This window comes from Emydura macquarii, unplaced genomic scaffold, assembly GCF_026122565.2.
Source record: "Emydura macquarii macquarii isolate MOO-44397 ecotype Brisbane River unplaced genomic scaffold, CSIRO-AGI_Emac_v2 contig_2897, whole genome shotgun sequence".
Classification (NCBI taxonomy): Eukaryota; Metazoa; Chordata; order Testudines; family Chelidae; genus Emydura; species Emydura macquarii.
In genome coordinates this window covers 42501850-42527947 of record NW_027133034.1, presented here as the reverse complement: position 1 = coordinate 42527947, position 26098 = coordinate 42501850, and the positions used below count along the sequence as shown (strand labels likewise).

The 26098-nt window shown below is 39.4% G+C and overlaps 1 long non-coding RNA gene across 1 annotated transcript in view; it reads left to right on the top strand.

Annotated features, from left to right (window-relative positions):
- Positions 1-10077, top strand: part of LOC137166944 (uncharacterized) — a 48706-nt gene extending 38629 nt beyond the window's left edge. The window contains exon 3 of the long non-coding RNA XR_010923891.1: positions 9960-10077. This is a non-coding gene — a long non-coding RNA (uncharacterized lncRNA). The remainder of the gene's footprint in view (positions 1-9959) is intronic.
- Positions 10078-26098: the final 16021 nt, after the last annotated feature.

Below are 26098 nucleotides of genomic sequence, written 5' to 3'. Positions count from 1 at the left end.
TCAAAGCAAAAGGACACTGCCATATTACCCTTCATTCTAGGTTTCAAGCGTAACACCACTTACACAGACATTACTTGGCAATAGAAATAAATATTTCATAAGCTACGTCTGAAGTTTGACCTTATTTCAAAACATCATCTCTGAGTACTTCAGGTTAGCATATTGCTTTTAAAATGAAATTTCCCAACTTCTAGTTTTGCCTGCATTTCTGTTAGATTGAAAGTTAATTTCCTTGATATTTATAAAATTAATATGTTAGCTACTGTAAGTAGTTTAGAATGTGCATCAATGCTTTCAAAACCATACACTCTGTATCTACACCATTACGTATATTTGCATAGGCCTTTATTTTCAATAGGTGACTCTTGTTGTTGACTCAGTGTTTGGGTTCTCAGCTTGAGATACCTAGTTTGCCTCATTTGGGTATCCAAAATGGAGCCCCCCAGAATTAGAGACCACTCTTGAAAACCTGAGTCATAGATATCTGCATGCTCCCATGCATGGCATATCCTGAAACATGGAGCCTTCTTCCCTTAAGTCAGCTTGCCTCCTCATTTGCCCTGGACCAGTCTGACCCCTTTCTTCCTCCTGCCCAAACTTCCAGTGCCTCTCTATGGGAATCTCCCTAGTTTATATGCCCCACTTCCAATACCTGGCTTGCTTTTTTGTTTCATCTTTTGGTAACATTCTACCATCCTTAGGTCTGTTTTCATTTTGCTGCTATGTCTGCATCAAAGGTCAGTCCCCAGCATGTTTTGGATTTGTGTAACAGGGTTCCACAGAAAGATCAGACAATCCAGGAAACTTTGCCAAAAGGGGTGAATTTTGAACTTTTAATATTCTTTATGCATCAATCTATTTTTCATCACTCCACCATGAAAAATTCAAGGGTTGCTCAAAGTTTACATTCTATGTTTTTGTTTTATGTCATTCCAATGAGATTTTTACAAAATTATGTTTTAAATCTTCTATTAATATGAAATCTGCAACCCAATCTTAACCACGGCAGAGTGAGTGTTCTACCATATTTTATTTACAGTAGAACAAAGGAAAAGGGGGAAAAATACATTATACTTCATACTTTCAAATTTATCATAAATGCAGTGTTAAAAAGAAATTAAGTGCAGTGCAGAAATAGTTATTCATAAATCATCATGCAGTGTTAATCTTGTTAGAAAAAGTTGTCAAATAAAAGAATATGAAGTGTTTATTAAAAACCTTTAAGATTTCTGAATGCAGTAGGTATTAATAAGTATCAAGATAAAAGGACCATAGAGTGTTAAAGAGATCTAGAAAATGTGTTCTTACATACAATACATAATTCTTTCCCGTGCAGTAAATTTACTCATTATTACCTATGATTCATTCCTAGAGAATATAATAGACTACCAGATTTAACAAATTATTATTTTGCCTATTAGTGATGCATAGATCTGCAATCTACCCTGCAACTTTATTTTATTAATTATTACTTACATTTCTACTTCTATTGCTGTATCATCAAAATACTTTGACCATTTTTTTAAACAGATGAGGCTTCAATAGGAGTATATCCTGAGTAAGGACAGTTCCAGAGGGGTAGCCATGTTAGTCTGTATACAGCAAAAACAATGAGAGTTCTGTAGCACTTTAAAGACTAACAAATTTAATTTCAGCAGGCATAAGCTTCAGCTGAAGCCCACGAAAACTTATGCCTGCTGAAATTAAATTTGTTAGTCTTTAAGGCGCTACAGAACTCTCGTTGTTTTTGAGTAAGGACAAAGGGCCAGATTTTTAAAGGTATTTAGGAAGAAGAAAGAAAACCAACTAAGTGGAAAAAGAGCCATATAGTGAAGCTATGAAAAGAAAGGAGACTTCAGTCAGTGTAAAAGCTGGAAAAGCATTCAGTTGCTCTCTATCCCAAGTAAAGGGGTCACCTGTATTATTCTAGACAGAATAAAGAAAGTGGTAGATTCAAGGTTCTGACAAGAACAAGCAGGAGAAATCATATATAGATGAAACAGTAATTCTTCATATCATCATAGAATTGTCAATTGAATGGCAGTCCCTGCTTTATATGAATTTTATATATTTCTAAGAAGTCTAAGTATCAAAAACTTTGATACGGTGGATAGAACAGTTCTATGGAAGTTGTTATGCCTCTATAGAATCCCTCAGAAATGTATGAACATAATTCAAATTGTCTATGAAAATATGACATGCCAAGTAATATATAACCATGTACTGACTAAGACATTCAAGGTTACTACAGTTGTCAGACAAGAATGCCTTATGTCATCCCATGATCTATTTACTGGTAGTAGAGTGGGCGATCGGAGAGACCACAGAACAACTAAGTGGACTTTCACACAGAAGCTAAAGGACTTTGACTTTGCAGGTGACATCAACTTGCTATCCCATACCCACAGAGACATGCAAGCCAAAATAAATGATTTCCAGGTCTATGCACAATTAGAAAACCAATCAACACACAATAAGAAACACCAACCACACTTTCTGGGACTAAAATAGAAGAGGTCTGATATTTCACATGTCTTTTCAGCACTGTAAGTTCAAGAGGTAGAACAGACTGAAATATAAAAGCCAGAATAGCAAAATCCAGACATGCCTTTATAACTTTAAAGCTGATCTGGAGAAACAGAAATTTTGTCTTCAGAACCAAACTTTGACTATTTAACACTATTGTGAAGTCAGTGTTACTATATGGCACTAAAACGTGGAGACTTTTTAAGACCTTACTGTCTAAACTCCAAGCTTGTATAAACATCTGCCTTAGACAAATCCTCCATATCAGATGGCCAGAAAAAATCACAAATGAACTCTGGAGGTGAAGGAAACAAAAACTGATAGGACAGGAAATTATGGGAAAAAAGTAGAGATGGCTAGGGCATACATTGAGGAAATACCTGAATAACATAACAAGACAAGTATTGGACTAGTACCTTCAGGGCAAGAGGTGAAGACACAGGATAACATGGAAATGCACAATAGAAGTGGAATTGAAAGCTATCAAAATGACATGGGAAGAGGCTAAGACTGTAGCAGGAAACCAGCAAGGATGGAAAGCCATGGTGAAAGTCTTGTTTTCTGCATGGAATAGAAAGGCGAGAGAGGGAGAGAGAAATTACTCCACTCAGCATTGCAACACCTAACTGATTTAGCAGCCTTAATCTCATTTTCAAAAGGAATTTAGGAGCCAAAATCTCACTGACAGTAAATGACATTTAGGCTCCTAAGTGCCTAAATCCTTTTGAAAATTGGTGTTTGGGCTCTCAAATCAGTTAGGCATTGGAATGCTGAGTGCAGGAACACCTACATACCTTTAAAAATCTGGGCCAAAGGATTCTGGCCCAATATTCTCTCCCATGAGTAAGGATACAATTCTGTCACGGAAGTCATGGATTCCGGGACTTTCTGGGACCTCCGTGACTTCTTCTGGAGCAGGGCTGGAGCAGCTGTCAGCTCTGCGGCTGCCAGAGCAGCAGCTGCTGGGGCCCCCAAACAGCTGACCGGTGGCCAGCCTCCCTGCTAAACAGCTGATCACAGCCAGCCCGCGCAGGCCATTGCCAAACAGCTGTTAGTCAGCCAACCCGCCCACCCTGTGCCACTGAACAGCTGATTGGCAGCCAGCCTTCCCAGGGCTGCCAGCCTACTGCTGCAGGAGTAGCGGCAAGACTGGAGTAGCTGCAAGCCCCAGCCGTGCTCTGTGTGTCCCTACTGCCCAGGGTATTTTTAGTAAAAGTCAGGGACAGGGCACAGGCTTCCACGAATTTTTGTTTATTGCTGGTGATCTGTCCCCGACTTTCACTAAAAATACCTGTGACAGAATCCTAACCTTACCCCTGAGAAATCCTAAGTGTCTATTGTGAGTTGCTGAGACTCCTCAGCGCCGCCCATTTTAATAGAATCTAGAGCCCTCAGAGTCCTTTCTTCTGTCTAGGTATGATTTGCTTCTTTTACTGTGTTGCAGGGTCAGCTGCCACCCAAGCACCACCCTTGTAGCCAGAGGACCCTCTGTGGCTGCCTGCCTTGGTTTTCCTTTTTTCAGGACTCCTTAAAGTGACTCCACACTTTTTTCATTCAATCACAGGCCTTCTTGGGGTCAGGGTTTATTCACAGAAAATAACTCAAAGTCCCCAATTAAAACCCCACAAATCACATTTTTCTCTTCCTATTCTCAGGCCTCCTTGCTTGGAGAGATTTTCACTTTTTCCCTTGCTTGCCCAGGGTCTCTCCTGCCTTAGGAGTTTACTCCCAGCCCTTCCTGGGAGACTGTCCAAAATCCACGAGTTCTGCTGGTATCTGCCCAATCCTAGCAGTCTCTGTCTCCCTGAGCCTCTTCCTTGCCACCACCTGCTGCCCTTTATAGGGAATTACCAAATCCCGATCAAATGAGGTTTATCCTGTAATCAGGGTTGGCTTAGCCAGAGGCTCTCCATCCCATGAGGCAAGCCACTTTGTTACATACTGACAAAATCAAGTTTCCTGGGTTGTTTTCTTATGTTATCAAGTAGAGCCAAGATATAGTAGCTACAGAAGAGTAAAATATTATTTTGTTCAGCCTCATGCAATGTCAACAAAATTGTTAGCTGAGTTTTGATTTAAGAATCTTTATTATAGAAAATGTCATAGAAAGGAGAAAGGACACCACTTGATTTTCACATGCAGTGCTGGCAGTTGGAAAAATCTGAGCTTTATTTGTCTAGATTATCTAGTTTTTCATGAAAGTCATTGCTGGAGAATAAATGTGAGACATAAAGAGATCACCTTTAAAAAGTCAGTTTCTTAACAATGAATTTACATGAGAAGCCAGGGCTTTCAAACATGTTGATAGTCTTTCTGTCAAACTGTACTTCATGCTATCTCATGAGCTACCTTATAACCTATTCATGTCCCATCTCTTATCCCATTGGCAATCAAATAACATTCCTTTTGGTAATATGGCAGTTGTGTTTATGGGGAAAAGTTACGGTAGGAGACTATTTCATGCTCATTTTAGTTTCCTTTAATCTATTTTAGCAGCTGCAATCAAGAAAGCACCATGTGACCAGCCAGTTCTCTGCTGACCATCAGCAGATGGTCCCCAGACCTCTCTTTTGAAGCCATTGTAATAAAACATCCCTAGCTACACTCTGTGTGATAGGCTCACTCCCTCCATTGTATAAAAGAAATACTTTTAAAACCCTTTTAAAAATAGTCAAAATATTCAAAAGAAAAATTGCCAGTAGTAATAGTCTGCCATTAACTGAGGAAACTGTGGCTCCAAAGTTTATTCACCCTGATTTCATGGACTTAAGCACTGAGAAAAAGAGCTCTTTTCAGTAACTGTTTCCTTTAAAGTCTATATTAGAGCTATGGATACATGGGACTCCAAACTTTCTAAAATTAATGGTGGCTTTCTATCCCTTTGCCGATTAAAAATATACTAATGTGTGGTTCAATAGAGAAAACAGAATAAGAATGGTAATCACAGCAGAAAGCCTAACTCTTTACTATTGCCACATTCCAAGGTGCAATCCAGATCAGTGTGGTGTTGCCTAGCAAGGTGCCTCAAAATGTCTTGCTGTTGTAGCTCCCTACCTGGGCCACTCACAAACTGCCAAACACCATACAGGTCACTGAGTGTCTGTGGATAGATAGCTACAGCCTTGGTCCAGCCACTCTGACCCCAGCAGCCTGTCAGCAACACACCTAGCCACACTCTTGCTTCCAGCAACCTTGGTTAACAATTACAGGGTGACCTCACCATACTCCCAATCCAGGATTTTCCCCAAAAGTGTGTTCTGTACAGTCCAGCCCCCTCCTGAGCAAATCAGATATTAGAGGTCTGTTGCCCTTTTAAGGGGACAACATGTAACAGTTTGCTACTTTAACTGGAATTACCCACGCAGTTCAGTTTAAACACAACACTGGATTAGTTTTGATAAATAAACTTGTTTTATTTTTTAATCTACAACGAGATAGATTTTAAGTGAATACAAGTGTAATAATTTCTGACTTTAATGCCTTATAAGAGAATGTAACAAGGCGCTGTGGACTTCCTCGGAGCCTGGGTCCAAGGAAGGGTCATCCTGCCCCCGGTGGATAGAACCGGCTCCTGCAGGCCCAGCCACCCAGAAGCAGAGGGGTGGAGCCTGGCCTAGGATTGGCAGTATAAAAGACAGGTCCCAGAGCTCAGTCTGGGAGAGACTGCTGCTGGAGGCAGACGTACTGCCCTGCTGGCTGAGGCCTAGGCCGGAGCAAAGATGCCGACCATCCCCGGACCAACCCGGGCCTAGAGACTGGGTAGGGCCTTCCCATAGCTGGACCAAAGAGACTGGGCTGAGATACCAGAGCCCCGGGGCTGGACTGAGTCCCCTGAACCCTGGGACTGGACTGAGCCCCTGGAGCAACCCAGGTGGGAAATCCCCCCTGAGGCTGGACGGGACCTGGAGGAACTGCTGGCTGCCAAACCCCCAGAGTCAGGGTAGGACCTGGATGAGCTGCCTGAGGCCGGGCCATTCCCCCAGCCCTGTGACCTAGAGGAGCTGCCCCTCGCTGAGGAACTCCCCGCATTACCGCCTGTGGACAAGGAGGGACTGATGGACCTACCCAGGACTGAGTGCTCCAGCAACCCTGAGGAGTCAGGTTTCGGAGGATACGGGGAGGAAGTGGCCCAGGGACAGCCACAGTAAGTGGCTAGGACAGGGGCAAGCCCCGTCAGCGTGTTGCAGTGGGAGCCCCGCCGACTGAGTGGTAACGCCTTTGCCACTACTAGGGCCCTGTGTCCCGCTCCCCCCCTTCCCGAGCCACCCCGGGAGAGCCTCCTCCTCCTGACTGCTCCCGAGAGCGGACCCATGGCTCGCCGGCCCTGCCTGAGGGCCGGAGCACTTGACTGTTTGTTCGCCGGCTCTGCCTGAGGGCCAGAGCACTTGACTGTTTGCTCGCCGGCTCTGCCTGAGGGCCGGAGCACTTGACTGCTCGCTCGCCGGCCCCGCCTGAGGACCTGGGCCGTGGACTGCTTTGACTGCCCGCTGGTGGGAAGGCCGGGGGCTCCAGACTCCTAACAGACTGCTAATTCCCCTTAGCAGAGGCGCTGTGGCCTTCCTCGCAGCCTGGGACCGAGGAAGGGTCGCAACGCCCCAACCGGGCTGCGCTGCCCGCCTACAGAGAAATAAAGTTAAAACCATTTATAGTAACTAAAACTAGACTTAGTTCAAGGTAAAATCATTACCACATGTTCTCAGCAACATTAGTGACCAAATTTTCAGGTCAGGAACCCTCCCAAAGTCAGAGTGCTGGTTCCTTTGTCATTTTAAATGAAAAAAAAAAAAAGAGAGAGAGAGAAAGATCACTTGAGGTTTTTGCCACTCAATTTTGTAGTTCAGTCAATCTTTGAAATGCATTTTCCTCCTAGATAAAGATCCCTCCCACTGTGAGGATGGAGACATGGAATCTCATGGTGAAAGAGGTTCCATGTTTTTGCTTGCTAAAATACGGATTGAACTGCTCCTGTTCGTTGCCAGAGAATGGCCACTTGACCATGATTGCCAATCAACTTTGATGAAACCTGGCTAGAGGCATCAGCTTGTCCTTTGTCTTTGAGAAACTGGTTTACTCCCTCCTGCTGTACCAAAGACCCTTTTTACTACCTATGTGTATATTGAGGTAAACATGCATTTGTTCGTTTAGGATAGACCTGTTTAACAACTTCTCCCTAGTCAGGGCTATGTGGCTTTGAACATGGGGGAATTCATAACTTTACATATAATGTTGCTACATACATTTCACCCTGATATTATTGACCAGTGAATTATTAGTTTTCAAATGATACCTCACAAAGCATATATTGTACAAAAATTACTACAGTAATATTTAGGGGATGAATACAGGGGTGCATTTGGTCACAGCTATTCATATCTATAGTTGGTAGAGGTGAGGAAAATGTTGTTGGGCTTATTCTGGGTTAAAGTATGTTAAACTCATAGTTATTCAGTACCCACTAAAGATGTAATGTTTGATGCATGAAATTACATTTTCGTCTTCACTCTGTTTTGGAAGCCTAAAGAGGCTGCCACTTTGATTTTGACCCCTCTTAACAAGGAAATCAGGGAGATCTGGATCAGCTTAAATTTTATTGAAGTTTTAAAACTATTTTTCTTACATTAAACACTAGAGTAATACTCATATGAATATAGGCCTCATGGAGAAAAAGAGCAGAAAATATAAGCTGGGGGCTTTCTAACAACTCATTATTCTTCCATCCAAGGGGGAAAGTGTTTAGTTAGTACAAATGTGTGGCCCATATTCAGCCCAGAATTGATTTGAGGGGAGAGACTGTAGAGCTACTCTTATGTAATTGTTGCAGATTTTGGCCCAATGTATTTTGAATAGTAAAATAATAATTTATACTGTTCATGGAAGATTTTTATATACTGTGTCATTCAATTTGTTATCTAAATAACAGGGCATGGAACACATTAGCTAATATACCTAATCCTTCCTTGTCTCTAATTTAGAAGAGCTCTGAAGAACGTGCTGATTTTAAAGCATGTGCTTAAATCCATCTCTGCTAATCTAAGCACTTAAGCATATACTGAAGCCTACTAAAGGCAAGTTAAATGATGAATTAGGACTACAGTCCCTTTAAATAAATAAAGTAGTTCAAAGTTAAGGACACAACATGAAATACTACGTTATCAGGTTCTTTCAACAAAAAGTGAGAGAACTGACTACTGTGTTTCAAACAATCACGACAACAATAAATCTCCTACATTAACCGTTATGTCAGAGAGGTATCTCACCCCTTTCCTAATGAGAACCACATAAAATCTTATCGTACTCAAAAGCTTTGCACATCCCACGCTTTCAGGGCATTGTATGTTTCTTTCTCATGTGCTCAAAATACTTGATCACCCTTTACATCATATGCTACAGCTGAGTTTTCTGCAGCATGGTCTAGACAACTGCCAATGTGATAAAAACACTTAGCAAATTGCAGAATAGTTTAAAAGAGCTAAAAAAATATAAAGTTGTTTAATATTAGGAGACTGAAATGGCATATTCATTTGGCTGCACTACAGTACCAAAACATTTGCTTACACTGGATTAATTTAAAAACTGTCTATCCCAGGAGTAAAAATAGGTCAGTATTTCATTATTGATTTACTGTATTTCATCTTATTTCCTATTATAGAACAGTATATCATTATCACTTTAACACAGAGAGCCAGAATCTGAGCTCATGTAAATCGGCTCCAGTGACTTTAATGGAGCTATAGAGATTTACTGTAGAGGAAGATACCAAGGATATACTACTGTTGAGCTTCAACCAGCATATAAATATACATTAGATGGGTTTATGCCAAAAACTAGGATCCAACAAAACAATCCATCAGTCGTTTTACCCTTGTCTGTAACTGAAGGAATGTATCCACCATTATTTTGCAGATCATGGCTTGAGAAGCTTAAAGTGAACTGGATTGAGATCAAGATGATCATGAAAGCACCTCAAAACTTTCAAGAAATCCTGGATAGACACTTCAAAGTTTTTTAAAAAGAACTTTGATAGATGAGCAGCATGTCAGTGAAATTCACTGTTAAGTCTCACAGCCAGCCAAAATATTGAAAGCCCAGAATTGTGTCTTCTGCTCTTAAGTCTCTAATAGAAGCTAATTTGGATCTATTAGTGAACAATAAGTCTTATAATTGGTTTCACACAGTGAGTGGGCTACTTTGTACCAGTGGACAAGAAGGATGGCCCCATCCAAATTTGTGGAGATTTCAAAGTGACACTGGATCCAGTTTTATGTACAGGCCAGCATCCACTACCCTATTGAAGATTTGTTTTCTATTATTAGTGGACGACAGTGTTTCAGTAAATTGGATTTGCACAAAGCATACCTATAAATTAAGATTGATCTGGGATTTCACAAATATCTCACAATTAACATGCAAAAATGCTAATTTTGTTATAACAGGTTGACTTTTGTTATTACATCAGCAACTGCCCTGTTCCAGAAAGCAATGAACGAGATCCTGAATGGAGCTCAGTGCTACTTGGACAACATTCTTGTTACAGGACAGGGTCAAGAGGATCATCTTCAAAATGTGGACACCATCCAAATTAGACCATGGACTGAGAGTATGTTGAGATAAATATGAGTTTTTAAAAACTTCAGTTGACCATCATGATGTGATTAATGCCTCAGATTTAAGGAAATCACTAATGAAAAAGCCATGGCCAGAGAACATGTCACAGGATTGCTTAACTGCTATGGTAAATTTCTGCCCAATCTGGCAACAGTACTGGCATCTTTACATGAACTGTTACAAGCAAAGAAAAAGTGGAAATGGACTAAAGAATGTAAGTATACATTTAAGGAAGCAAAGAAACTGTTGACATCAGCCAAAGTTCTTATGCACTTTGATACCTTGCTACCATTGCAATTGGCTTGTTATGCTTTACCATATGGAATGGGAGCAGTTTTCCCACATTTTTCTTAATGGCATGGAGAAACCAGTTGCTTTTGCTTCAGGAACACTCATCAACTGTGAAAAGAACTATGCACAAACAGAGTGAGAATTTTTCACATTATCTTCAGAATTCAGAAGTTCCATAGCTATATGTAAGGTAGACAGTTAACCTTGCTGATGGATCACTGCCTGTTCATTTCAATTTTTGGACTGAAACATGAAATTCCTTCATCAGCTGCTGCTCATATGTATCAATGGGCATTCCTACTTTCGGCTCATTCCTATATTATTCAATTCCTTAAAGAGACTCAGCATGGCAGTGATGATGGGCTGTTGTGTGCAATGCCCAAGCTCCTGTAAATCCCCCAAAATACTTTGGATAAAGTGTTTTATCTCAATTTGATGGTTAGGTTACCCATCACTAGCACAGACATCAACAAAGAAACTGCTAGGATGTTGTGCTTTCTCTTTTGAAGGGAATGGTACTACAGGATGCAGTGTTGGAGTGTAAGAATCCTCAGTTTGCACAATTCACATTGCATCAACCTCAGTTATCTGTGAACCAAAGTTGCATCCTATGGGGAATTCAAGTGATCATTCCTAAATCATTTCAATCTCATGTTTTGGAAGTTCTTTACAGAGGTCACTTTGGCACTGAACACATGAAGACCATAACCAGGATTCATGTCTGATGGCTGGGAACTGACAAAGAAATTGAGAGGAAGGCAAAGTTCTGTATGATGTATCATCAAATTCAGCATGATTCTGGCTCAGGTTGTCTATAATCTTAGTCGTGGCCTCCAACTCCTTCGACATATATTCACTTGGATTTTGCCAGACCATTGGTGGGTTTTATGATTTAGGTTGTCGCATATTCAAAATGGCAAGAAGCTTTCAGAATAATTTCTTCTACAGCTAACAGGACCATTGGATATCTTCATACCTTGTTTAGCGAATTTGGTTTATAGTTACAGTTGCTGAGTGACAATGGACATCAGTTCTGTTTTGAAGAATTTCAGAGGTTCCTAGGTTCCAATGGAGCGGCACATATGTTCTGCTCCATATCATTCTGCTACAAATGGATTAGGGAATGCTTTGTACAGGCACCTAAGTATTCCTTAAGAGCCAAGAAGTCTATTTTCAGTCATCAGCAGAGACTGGACAATTTTTTGCTTGTCTACAGGAACACACCACATGCCACTACCTAAAAGTGACCTGCAGCTTTTTTGTTTTTGTTTTGAAGTGATCTTTGCGTACCTGCTAGAACCTGCTACATCCTGATGTTGCCTCAATGTAGCTTCAATGTGAATTGATCAACATGAGATGACTCGTCATTCTTTTCGAATTGGAGACTTAGTGTGGACTCGCAATTGTAGTTGTGGGGTGAAACGGGTATCTGGAGAAATTATAAAATGCATGATACCTGTGTCCTTCATGGAAAATTATCTAATGATAATTTATGGAAATGACATATGGATGAACTGCAGTCTCAAAAAGTATTGAAATCTGGGGATTTTCTGTTCTCTGATCGAACCTCCTCCTATTACAACTCTTTAACAATGAGGATAATTAACCATTTAAATCAAGATTGGATACTTTTTCTTAAACATATGCTCTAGAAATTATTTTGAGGAAGTTCTATGGGCTGTGTTATACAGGAGGTCAGACTTAGATGATCGTAATGGTTCCTTCTGGCTTTGGAATCTATGAATTTATGTTGTCCATAAATTTCCTAAGAGTACAAAGTAACATCCATGAGTTTGTATGCATGTGGTGTTCTATAGTTCCATGACTTTTGCTCTTTCCTCCAGGAATACACCATGGCTTTTCCTAAAAGTTGCTAGAAGAAAACTGAAGCCCTAGTCAGAAGACATTATCATGTACTGCATTTGTTTTACTACAATACTATCATGAAAGAAATTAAGTAACACATCCATTTTGCATATCTAGAATTCTAAATTTAAATAGTTCAAGTGGAGTACATGGAGTGGAATCATCAGAAACTGTATGAAGTGCAGAAAGTGAGAAAAGAATTGCACGTATATGGCATGATGATGGTGGCAGAAAATGATATTCTCTGTTATATTAGTCATTCATAATGACGGTATATTAAAGGTCAGATATGGACTGAGGCCAGTACTGTAATTGTAATATTCCATTCTCAAGATGGCTAACTGCCACTGCAAGTGTACAGTATTGATAAGATCCAAGAGATTCGGGGTTTAAACTGCTGGACAGTATAAAAAACATTAAGTAAATTAATGTTCAGTGACATTTTCATCAGTATGCTGAAAATATGCTTGGATTCATATCTTCCTTTATAGCTAAAATGTTAAAAGCTCTAACAGTATTTAGTATGACAAAGTTTTATATATTTTTATCTCCTATCTGGTCAATGAAGTGATATAACTTTTAAATGTAAAAGCTTTCCTACCTTTTGTTTCAGGCCTTTCCTCCTAAGATTGTGTATGTTAGACCTTTTAAAAAACTATATTTAGTTGTTCAAATATACCTTATAATGAAATATACCCTTTCAAACTATTTATTGTACTCCTTTCTTGAGCAGAAAAATGATAACCTAGATTTAATATGGTATCTGGTAGACCTGTGTGAAAGCCATTAATTTTCTGCATTATAATTTTTTCAGTTTTTGCACAATCTATATTGTCTTTTGCTTGCACAGGGAAGCTTACTTCTTTTTCCCCACCCTAAAACTGTAACAACTTTCTCTAGTCCTCTCCTCCCTGACTGATACAAATAACTCTATGAACTACTCTTTTCCCCCTCCCCATCGAAAGTTTACTAGATTTTTCTTGTCTTCTCAGGAAACTAAAACTGACTATCTCCTCTCCCAAATCGTCCACCTAAGATTAAAAAGTAATCTTCTCTTCCTTAATGTCACTAGGCCAGATTCCCTTCTCAGTTACACAGAATTTATTGTCACTGAAGTAATCTGAGTTAATTCACTAGCTGATGAATCCACTGAAAGCCTGGGTTTACATAGTCAGTCCAATTAATTCTATTGAAACCAAAGGATTTACTCTACATTTACTTGGTGTAATGGAGTTCAGAATCTGGCCTGTTGTGTTCGAGCAAAGTATATAAGTCTTTTGATAACAAACCAAAAATTCATTCCTGTGAGTTCTGTTTTAAAAAAAAAAAAAAAGTCATATTTGTTAAACTTGGGTTCCTAAATTAGACTCCTAAATCCACCCTTATAAACTAAAATCAATAGGCTCCCACTTATTTGTGGAGGGTCTATACCTTGAAATTAGACTATTCATTTTGATACCTAAATATGGCTTTAGGTGCTTAAGTCACCCAACTTTAACAGTTTTTGGCAGCTACTGCATCGTTTTCTTTATCTAGGGAGACAGTTACGAAATAATGGAAAGGCAGTTGAGATTAATGGATTAGGAAGAAACATTCTTTAAAGAGTTGAAAATTGGTGGATGATGAAAGGGAAAATAGTAATATCAACAGTGTTTTAACCAATATATAATGAACACACCTTGAAAACTGGCTTTAAAGAGACAGACGATGGATAAATCAAGAAGCCATCCTGAACATGAAAATCCCCACCCATCCTTTGTTATGTATTTTTATTGTCATGTATTGTATTCATCATTAAGTGTAAAGTTTTTTGTCAGAGATCTGTTAGATTAGATGGAATTACCTATTTTTGTTTCTAAACCACACCCCTCACTGCAGTAGAAAGCAGTTTACAAATTAATTAATGTGAACCCATGATGATCTTTCTCTTTCCTCCATTTATATATGATTTTGGTGGGGTTATTGAAGGAGCGTTGTTTTGAATTTCGTTCTGAAGGCTCTAAAGTTCATGTTAATTCTTATCTCTTATGAAAGTGAGTTCCATAGTCAGGGTTTAATTGCTGAAAAAGCTTGACACAAATCATCCAGTGTACAACTCTGTATGTAGCTGTGCTGAGTTTATATTCAGTGCAGCTGAGGAGAATGGGGAGAAAGATGTCTTCCTATGGATTCTGGAGTAACTGAAGATGTCCCAAGGGGGCTGTTGTGTTGGCTGAAGAGCTGGTGGAGTGCTGTGAGCTCTATCTTATCCTCTCTCCATTCTGACACCCCCTCCATGCTAGTCCTATCAGGAAATCCTCAGCAGTCCTTTAAGGGCAGTATAATAGCTGCTTTGCATTGATGGGCAGCACAAAGAAACTGGGGCCAAGAATCTGCTATGTGGTGCTTTATATGTTATTGCCAGACAGCAAAAAAATCATTAAGGTAGAGTTAGGTCTTAACTCTTAACCATGTCAGTTACTTCTATTAAAAGAATAGCCGACTGGGAAAACTTAGATGGAACCAGTTTCCATTGGAGAATATAGTTGTGTTGAAATTAAAACGCCTCCCAAAATTGCATTGATTTTCCTGATGCTTTATTTTGAAGGGGAAATAGTTTTGACAATGTTAAGATGTCCTGATTTCAACATTTTCAGAATGAAACATCTAGATTGATTTTTCCATTTGAAATTACTTTATTTTATTTTTTGTATTATATTTTACATTATAATATAAACAAATTTAAAATTCAAAATTGAAACATTTTGATTTTTGTCAAAATGAAACATTTCGATCAACCTAAAATGATTTTTTTTTTTTAAATTTTGTTTCACAGAACGTTGCCGTTTTGGGATCACATTTCTAATCTGAACAAAAACAATTTTCAAACACTCAAAATCCTCTGTGAAACAGAATTTCTGTTCTCTGCACAGATCTAACCAGAACCTTATGAAAATTATAAGGTTATTAAAAAAAATTGCTGAAAAGACACAAATTCTAAGTTAAAAATGAACATTGAAGATAAAAAAAGACCAGTTGAAAGTCAGTTCAGATTAAAAATAGACAAATAATCTTGACTCTGCCCCATGTTCTTCTGTACCCCCACACTAAGGCTCAGTGTTCAGGTAGCTTGTGCATTAATAAGAGACTCTTCCTTAATTTACTCTTCTCAATGGGACCTCTTTTCTGTTGTAAAATTGTTTCCATATCTATATAATATTTGCCTCTCTCATTTCTGATTTGAACAGATCCTTCACTTATAATGGAGACTGTGAACACCTCACTTGTGTAATATCTAGTCACGCTAATATGCGGAGAAATAACATTATCATAATATTTCTTTTTTTATCATTTAATAAGAAATTCCCCAGCCGTTGCTGAAGTATTGGTTCTGTGCTCAGAATCATTCTGCAAAAACTGACATGTCAGACATTCATTTTTTTTAACATCCTCTTTATCAGATTTGAAGAGCGCCTCGTGCAGCCATAGTACAGTATTTTCATTCAGTTAATGGAAGTCAAACATTTATAGGAAACGAGATAATAAAACAACAGCCATTTTTGAAAGTGTAACTGCTCAACGTATAGGAGAAAACATATGCATGGAAGACAGCATGTTTGTACAAGTTCCATAGACGCACGCAAATGAGAAAAATCTGTTACTGCTATATCACAAACAAATTGTCCTAATCTTATTTTAGCTGAATTTAATGCAAGGAGAAGCAGCACAGGGCCATTCACACTCCTAAATGCCATTGGTGGCCTGCATATGAGACGGCCAGATTCTCAGTGGGTTGAGGTGGTAGGGGATGTAGCAGTGTGTTACAGGTCTTGCCTGGCTCAATATTCCTGTTGTAAGGTTTTATATCTATGAGGCCAAGATTTCTATGGGCTTGTAGTTTACAGATGGAACAGCTAAAGTGATAGGGAGCAAGGCATGCTGTAGAAACACAATATAATTGCTACCCAGTGTGAGGGCACAGCTGGAGAGGGTAGAAACCTCCTGGTGGTCCCCTGAAAGAGAAGCAAACCAAGACATGTGCCACTTCCTTGAGGAGAGGGAGCCAGAGAAACAGCTTGTATGAGGCTTTGAGGACATTTGCTTGGGGAAAAGGCCAATGAGAAGGAGACGGCCATTGTAAGAAATGGCCCAGAGGAGTAGGGTGCTCTTGGGTTTATGGAAAACCACAGCCCCATGATTTAGGTCCCAAGGATGAACCTTGTAACAGAGGGAAGGCATGGGCCTTCCCTATGGCACCATTTAGAGAGGTGATGAGGAATAAGCACTTAGGACAAAAGATCTGTGAAGCCCAAAGTGAGTCAAGGACAACGCAGTCCAGCACTGGGGGCTTCAGTCAGTCCTTGATGCAAGAGAATAAAGGGAGCCCCCACACAGAAGGCTGAAGGATTTGTTCATGGAAGATCTGTTTAGTTTGTTTGTTGGGTCACCTGTTTTCCCCAGAAGGAGAGGACTTTTTGCTTTAGTCAAAAGGCCAAAGCAGATCATCTTACTGGTCTCTGGAAGAATCCATTTAGCAGGGAAATCAAGTTATGGATGCTCCTAGATGCCCGAAATATATGACATACAGTTACAGAGGAGATTGAAATGGGGTAATCCAAAATACATCATTTTTGATGCACGTCTTAGTTACACCAGCTTAAGTGCCAGAAGATCAAGATCCTTCTTGAATCTGGGTCTTTGGTGTGCTTGGTCATACGGCTGCTGTCAAACCACTAATCTGAGTTTCTTTCAATTCTTTGATATTGCTTTTTGTTGTTGTTGTTTTTTGACTGGGTGGGAGGGGCTTGCGGGTTGCATTTCCAATACATTTCATTTAACTTCATTGTTTTTAATCTTTCTGTAAGTTAATTGGCAACCTTTTTTAGTCCTTTATTTTTGCTGTATCTCATGTTTGGCTATAAATGGCATCACTGATGTCCATACTTAAATGCAGAAATGTGACCTCATATCACTTATTTCTTATAAGTCTTGGTACTTGAGAATTGTGGTCACAATTTATGTCACAAAAGGCATCAATCATTTCACTGAAGTTTTGCAAATGGCAAACCAGTGTTATATTATCTTCAATTACTAGCTGGTTATTAGGATGATGGGGAATGTGGAATTTAGCTGATGGCAACACTTCATTAGTTTCATAGGGGCATAATTTATTAAAGACATAATTAATTAAACCCTCCCTCTTTCTGAACCCAAATTGTATTAAAAGAAACACCTGTAAGACATCACTGAGAACAACATAATTGTTTAGGATAATGCAACTTTAAACTACTTCTATCTTTAAATAAAAGTTATTAAAAAGAAAAAGATGACTTTAATCACTCATGGTCATGCAAGAAATTACTTTTATTTCTCCTCACATGAAAGCAATGCATGGCCTGTTGGTAGCAAGCCTTATTTTCCAGGACTCTTGGTAGAGTGCTGGAAGCATTTTTTTCTGTACTTCAAGGCTCTTTTGAATGTAGAGTGTGAATATGATACTCTGTATATTAAATCGAGACTAGTTTAATGTTTACAGTTTAATTTCATTTAATTAGTAACCCTTTCTAACTGAATATGCCATAACTTCTACAGAAATAATTGCAGGATCTGAAGGTCCCTTGGCCAATGTGGATGGGAATCAGCAAAAATCCATCCTTATCTCTGTCGCCTTATTATTTTTCCTGGTTCTGTTCTCTTTTGTTTTTGACCTACTCTTATTTCTCAGTACTGTGGGCCAGATAGATTCTAATCTAAGAAAGATTATACTACAGAAACCCAGGTATCTCAAAAATGTGCTATTGTGCTTATGCATACAGTTGTAGTAGTGGATTTTTCAAGATATGCAGTGATGTATGTCATGCATTTGAGATTAAAATCTGTCCCCTTTATATCGAGTCAGAAAGGTAAATAAGTAGCTCTTCCCAGAACATAAATGCAATTCATAAATTGTCCTGTATAGGCTATAGTGAAAATTAAGTGGCCAGAAAGAGAGTGCTGCAGAATGTTCAATTTGCTAACATTAAAATGCAAAGTGAAACGATATGATTTAAGTTTTCCTGTCAATGAAAATAATATACTGAGAAAGTACCCAAGCCTTGTGATACAGCCAAAATACATCAGCAAGTAGGTTGGGAGGTTTCTTAGGGATGCATGATCAAGTGTTGTCTGAGTAAAGTTTATCATCAATCAAAAGGCTTACTTACATGTATACTTTTCCTCTCAATGTTATTTTGATCTTAATATAGTCACAAGAGATTTTTCCAAAGAGCCTAAGGGATTTAGGAGCCTAACTTCTACTGAATTTCACTGAGAGTTGGATGCCTAGCTTTCTTAGGCTCTTTTGAAAATCCCGGCCTCAGTGTACAAGTATAAATTAAATTGAGACAGAGACGATCTCATTAAATTGAATGCAGTATGCTGGAATGTAACCACACTGTTTCCATGAATGTTAACGTGAGTCCCACATCTGGGTCCCTCACCTTGGTATGAAAACATACCTCCTATGCACAATTGGAAAATTACATCCCTTGCCCTTTTGCCCTTTAATCAAATAGTAGAAGTGCACTGTCTGACAGCAGGCATTTTCATGACATCTTATCTATGAAACTTGAAATCGTGTACTGATAGATGGGACATTTCCTTTTACTACTTTTTTAATTAGATGTAATAAATGAAGACTGTGGTTTATTGATTCTTTTCTTTTAATAACTAGAGCTAATAGCTAATTCATTCCCCTGGAATTTTAACCAGAAGAGCATATCAGAAATTGAAAAAGGCTACAAAGTCAGTTGCTTTTTTCCTTAAGAAGAAGAAAAGTTATATTAGAGCTGAAAGCCCTGAAACCCCATATAAAAAGCAGAAGCTCCTCTTCTTTCTTTTTCTCTAAGAACTTGAGCATGCTTTATTATATTCAGTGGATAAATAGGAAGGGAAAGAACACTGCATAAAGGATTGTAATTCTTGGCTTCTGCTCTTCCAGCAAGAGTATACAAGTCACTGATTTTTACTAATAGACAACAATTACAGAAGGACATAAAATAAACTCTGTGGTGACAGGCTATACAAACACAGGTATAATATATTTACTTAAGAATACTTTTTAAATATAATGATCTCAAATTGCTTTGCAAACATTCCTTAAGATTTCCTTTAATGTGAAAAAAAAATTATTATCCCCGTTTTCCAGATGTTAAATGGTTGGTCCAAGGTCAAATGCTGGGTGGAAGGGGTGGGAAGAGAATCCATGGGTTCTGACTCTTAATTCCCCTGTTCTTAATAACTAAATCACACTCCTTCCAGGGATGGGACATATGAAGTTTATTCCAAGATGTCCTTGCTTCAAGACTCTTATTTTAATCTCTAGACACACTGTCTATCCTGTTTTAATCTACAGCCATTTAAGATTCCTTATTCATTTTCAAAATGATGTCTAATATGAAAAACAGACATGGCTGAAATTTTATTGAATGTCAACATTTTGATAAAACGTGAAAAATAAATTTTGACCAAAAGCAGGACATATATATTTTAAGAGCATTTTTTTCCTGTCTTCAATCTGCTGTAATTTAAAATATGTCTTTTGTTGGTATCCTTTGACTTTCAGTTGTTATATATAATATCCCAATTACACAGTTCTATTAACTTAGTGGCGAACTAGAGAGTGAGCTGCAAACACTTAGACATGTGTAACTTTGATTTCAATGGGACTACTCACGTGCACAGTATTTACTTACATGCAAAAATATATTCAGGGCTGGCACATAAATATAGCAATTCATTATTGCTACCCTTCTGAGACCAAATACATGTGGACTTACTTCCAAATTCTTTAGAAAGAAGGAGCAACTTACAAGCTTGCTGGGTTTTTCCCCCTTTCATTCTATTAGTAAATGGGGGGAGGGACTGTTTGTTTGTTTTTGTTGTTGTGTTTAGTGTTTGTTTTTTGTTTTGTTTTGGTTTTTTAAATTATCTTAAGGAAAGAAAGATGTTTAAAGTAAATTTGAAAATTCATTTTATCCGACAAATAGCAAATATTAAAAAAATAATCGTGTACACAGATACGCAACCTTAAACGTAAGACAGTTTCATTTAGGAATGCAGAATGGCAATTCCTTGTGCATGGATCAACGTGAATTTCTGAACTACATCTCTGCTTGCGTTTCATTCATGCTTCAGTGTGAAGAACAGTGCATCTTAATTACAAAATTAATGAAAATCCCATTCAGTGAAGGTAATTGTATCCTAACCTCGACATCTTTATTGTAGCAAAATATTTAAATACAATTAAATTGCTGTCAGATATATTGACTTCCACCTTATTGGTGAGAAGAAAAGTCTGTTCGCATTTTGGGACAAAACAGCAATGGCTCAAGGCCTCGTATATATATTAACATTGCTAATGTTTTATAAACCTGTGCTCCTGATTCTTAATTTATCATGATGCCTACTTTTCTTCCTTTTTTAAAATTTCAGTTTTATAAAATAGATCCCATGTTATTAGTCAAATTTATAAGCACACATATGGAAATAAATACTGGTATTCCAAATTAACGATGAATCTTGTGAGCTGTATGGTATAATAAAAAAGCCATAGATGGACACTTCATGAGCAAATGTATGTAATTACATATATAGCAGAACTTCAGAATTATGTAACTTTGAGTAAAATTGACTTAATATAGCTTTGAAACTTTACTATGCAGAAGAAAAATGCTGCTGTTCCTTTTTTTTAAAGTAGTTTGCATTTAACACGGTACTGCACTGTATTTGGTTTCTTTTTTGTTTTGTTTTTTTTTCTCTCTGCTGCTGCCTGATTGCATACTTTCGGTTTCAAATGAGGTGTGTGGTTGACCAGTCAAATTCGTAACTCTGGTGTTCGGAGGTTCTACTGTATGTTCATACTATGGGTCTCAAGTTGCATATAGTGATGTTATTGATTAGGTTAAACCTCCTTGAAACTGGTAGGTGTCACAGCTGCCCTTCAGTATTGATAAATGTTAGCTACATTTAAGCTCCTTTGTGGAACCAGAGAGCTGAAACAACATCAGAGCCCACCTAAAACACAGGCAAATGTCAATACTTAAGCACAAGCATGTGCAAGGCATGTGTGCAGAGGGGTTTCTCTAAGTATTGTTTTATGGAGGTGTTTGACTGTGTGAGAAGCAGGAGAAACAGCAGAGAAGCTGAGTAAGAAGCAGAAGAAAGCCAGAGACACAGCCAGAACAGGCACCGGGCAGCGTGGCCCTAAAAAGAGAGGTTTTTTGGTTTAAGTGCTGGTTGGGCTTGCAATGTGAGCGAAGAAACTGTTTCCTGCTGTGTTCAGGGAACCAGGTCTTTGTATATTCTTTATAAATAAATAGGATTACATCAAAGAAATACCTGACTCCAACAAGAATTTCTCCTTCTCTCTGAAACAACCTGTTAGGCTCCAAATGTTGGCTAACTGCTCCAGTCAAAAAGCGTTTTTATATATACCTCTTTCCATATTAGTAAACATTCAATTTTTTTTACATAGTCATGTGACCTAAATTATCATTAACAATATAAGTTGTATATCCAAAGTATTTGGCAATTATGTATACATAACAAATATGTTTGCATAAATCACCAGTAATGGTTTCCACCCAAAAAAAACCAAACAAAAAAACAAGCTTACATGGGTTGAATTAGACAAATTAGCATTTTTCAATAACAATATTAAGATGTATCAAAGTTTTTTCCTCCCCCCAAACATTCAAAAGCAGGCATCATACATATATTTCTTTTGCTTAACTTCCATTGATTTCAATAGGCTTTGGATCAGGTCCTAAAAACCTAGCTACGTGGAGCAGTTCAAAAAGAAATTCACTGTGAGTTCCTCAATCAGAAAGCCAAGTTGTTAAAAGCTTTAGCTCCCAAACTGAAGTCTCTCTGTCTCTTTCTTGTCTCTTTCTTGTCGCATTTGTTTATCGATGGAATGTGTAATTGTTAGCTTTAATTATTCTACAGCTCAAATGCAAGTGATAAGTGGTTATATAATCTCTTGTCAGCTTCAACTAACCTCAAATGTGACAAAAAGGACAGGTAGCATTGTTGTCTTCGCTACCATTACCGGATCACAGTGGCTGCTGCCTACACTGATGGCACACCAGTTGTTCAGGCGTGATGCTCTCTCCACATAATCGGCACTTAAACTAAAACCTGACATCTCCATATCAAAGTGGATAAACAACAACAGCATAGCTGTTGTAAATGTTCTGGTATGGCACTGCAGTAGGATGCTTTAGTTGCCCTCTCTATAGGACTTCTTTCACAGCACATTTTGGTTAGATGCAGTTTTCTGTTTGAAGTGTTAAGAAAATAAAACATTTCTTAGCTGTGATGAATTCAGACCATGGTATCTGTATTGTGAATGCATGAGTATGTAAGGGGAGTGGTGATGAGGGCTAACTCACACTTGTGAACATTTTGATACATTTTTTCATTGAAATGTTTCCTAATTTCCCCACCTATTTTTGGCCACTCTAGCTGAGGAACAGATTCAGTTCAGGCTTTCCCTTGGCTTGTGCAACTATTTGTCTCCATGTCAATGGTGAGCATTGGGAGGGTAATAAGTGCAATGAGTGCTGTATTCTTGGCAGAGATTGGCTCACCATTTCCCCTGATTCGTGTTGGAGGGAGTCTTGCAGAGAATCCTGTATTCTTGAGGAGTGAAGCTGATGCACAAGCTCCAGCTGGTATAGGATGTGACTGCATAGTTTATGCCACTGAGAGTACATGAAGCCCATGCTCATGGCTGGCCTTAGGTAGGGTAACTGTACATCTCATTTTGGCTTGTACAACCACTTTTTTTAGCCCTATCCCAGCCATCCCAACTTTTCTGATAAAAGACAGTATTTGTCCCATTTGCTCTTGCCAAGTTGGTTGCACGTTGCAGATGGGACAAATGCTGTCTTTTATCAAAAAAGTGGGGTGCAGAGAAATGTGAGGACGGGGGGCACGGGGCGAGTGTGATGCCAGTCCCACACAGTGGGGGATGGCAGGGCGAGGGCAAGGGGAAAGCAGTGATGCCAACATCAGCCTCATGTGGGAAGCAGGCAACAACTCCAGCCCGGCAGCAGGGGAGCAGACAGTGCTTGGGTGAGCAGCTTGGGCCAGCCCAATGTGGGAGTGGGGGGCGATGGCTTGGGCTAGCCTCACACGGTGTCTCTTTGAGAAATATGATCACCCTCACCTTAGGGGTGGGCACCGGGTAACCGCCCAGGATGCGGTGGTCAGGGGGATGCTGTGCGGTAGCACAGAGGTGCATGTTGCTGGTGTAATGTCAGAAACTGCTCCCTGCTGGCAGGGGAGTGCCACAGACTCTGAGGCAACATATGAGGAGCACCTAGATTTCTCCCTGCTTTTTCATGGTGGAGGAATGGGAGAGGAGTGACACACAAATACTTCTCACTCCCTCCCCACCTTCTTCCATGCCCCCCTGTGGTGGGAGAGGATAAGCAAGGAACAATGCCAAGCTCCCTGCATCCAGGTCACTTTCCCCACCTGGGCTGTGCTGAGGGATGAGTGCTGTGAGGTGGGGAAAGTGACCTGGATGCAGGGAGCCCTGACGTTGCTTCTCGTGACCCTCTTGGGTGGTGCACAAGAATAACGTTTGAAGGGGGGAGCAAACAGCAATGCCAGCTGCTCCATACACCCAGGGCAGCTTCCCCATGTGGGCAGGGGTTAAGGGCACAGGAAGAGTTAGGGGTGCAAGAGAGGGGTGCAGGGATTAAGAATGAAGAGGTCACAACACAGGGGTTAGTGGCAAAGGGGGCGTAGGGAGCCTGCAGCAGTCAGTGGCAATGGGGAGGCACCACACCCATGGGGGCCAAGGGCGCCAAAATACGGGTTCACCAGGGTGCCCTTTTCCCTAAGGCTGGCCTTGCCCATGCTTTAGTTTCTCCACTGTCTGCTAGTCCGCTTCCAATTTCAGTTTAAGGCCTTGGTCCTAATCTTCAAAGCAATTAATGGATCAAGCCCTAGCTATATTCAAGACTAAATTTTGATCCATGAACCGATATGAGAGCTGTGCTCCTCTGAAATAATACAGATCACAAAGCCCAAGACTAAGTAAGTGAGAGCTGGGGAATAAAAAATTCTTTGTTGAGTGGATCCATCTATGTTACAACCTTACAGAGTAGATCAGGAGACTCCAGAGTCTGATCATCATTAGAAAACATCTGAGGAAGTTTTTTTCACCATAATGACTCTCAATGCAAACATCCCTTTTATTACTATATCTACATTGCAGCCTATCAGTGAAGGGTGTTCCCATTTTTCTCAACTAGCCTGAAAACACGGTCTCCAGCACACAGCCTGTCATACCCTTGCTTACAATTTAATTTTCCACTCAAATCAAGCTATATGCAAGTTTACTCATCCCCAGAAAAATATTTGCCTTCGACCTACTACTCCCCCACCAAAAGAAAGATACCAAATCCCCCACCGCAAAAAAAACAAACCACCCCAAGTAGAGTTTTCATTCCAAAAAGGGAGAAGTACTAGACCAGTTGGGACTTCACCATTGCTAAAGATTTGAAGTGAAGGCATTCAGATACTATGGTGATAGGCACCTGTATGAAACTCTAAGATAGAGGTAGATATGAGTGGGGTCATTCACCAGGCCTGGGACATCATGGGCCACATGTGGAAAGAGCAATGGGGTGATGGTAAAATTATATATTTTCTAGTGTGTTCATAGCAATGTTTTTAGCATGTGGCTTATGTCTCTGGGTATTAGCAAGGCAGTGGCAAGTGGTGCTTACCATTTCTGGTGGTCTTCTGACCACTCAGTCAATGCTTTTAGACCAGTGCTATTGCCCAAAGGAACTGGGCTTCCTGATGCTTGAAAACGGCTGTTGCCAAAACCTGCTCCAGTCCCTCTTTCTGAGTGGGCTCCAATCTATTGTGTGTCCTAGCACTGAACCCAGGTGGCAGCTGCTGTAGTAATTGTGACGTTCCATAATAGTGCTCCCATGTAAAAGCGTGAGTGTATGAAGATAGTGACTGGCTCTGACATTAGCTATTGACGTCTCACTATCTTCCTATTGCTGCCATCTTCCTATTGTCTATGTCCATTATCTTTCCTCACCAATGTTGGCCCACAGTAGTGTAGAATAATATGTCCTGCATATTTCCAGTTGAGAAGCACTGCTGTAGATTTAATACTTTATGCAGCCTGCGTGTTTTCAATCAGCTCCTTTCTGGGGCTGACATATAACTATTCATACTCTCAGCCTGCAAAACTGAATGTGGGTGGATATACAGATGTATCATATTGTACCTTGAATTTTCAAAGTGATTATAGTAGATCACACCTGTTTTACATCATTCTGACACACCCATTTTTCATGTGCTGTTAGGAACACAGAACACAGTAGCTGTAGGCCACAAGTGGGAACAACAAACTATAGGCTGCATCTTGCTCCTTTTGAAGACAAAGAAAGTATAGCAATTGACTTCAGCTCTACTATTCTATCTGACATTCCTCTTAGTGGACAGCACAAAAGACCTCATTATTATTATTATAAGCATCCGTTAGTGTGCTTAGTTTTTAATGTGGAAGAATTCAGTGACAGAGTTCAGCTTGCTCATTTATATACATTTTTAAACATCTAAACAGATATTGTTTTTGATTTTTTTTTCTGTTCCTAGACTTTGCATGGCAACTTCTAAACCAGAGATCTATTTGTGGTTAACTAATATGCCTCCATTTCAATCAATACAATCTTTTAAAAAAAAAACCAAAACCTTCTGTTCTTGATCCTTTAGTCCTGACTCAATGACATCTCCCATTGAATTCAATGGGAAC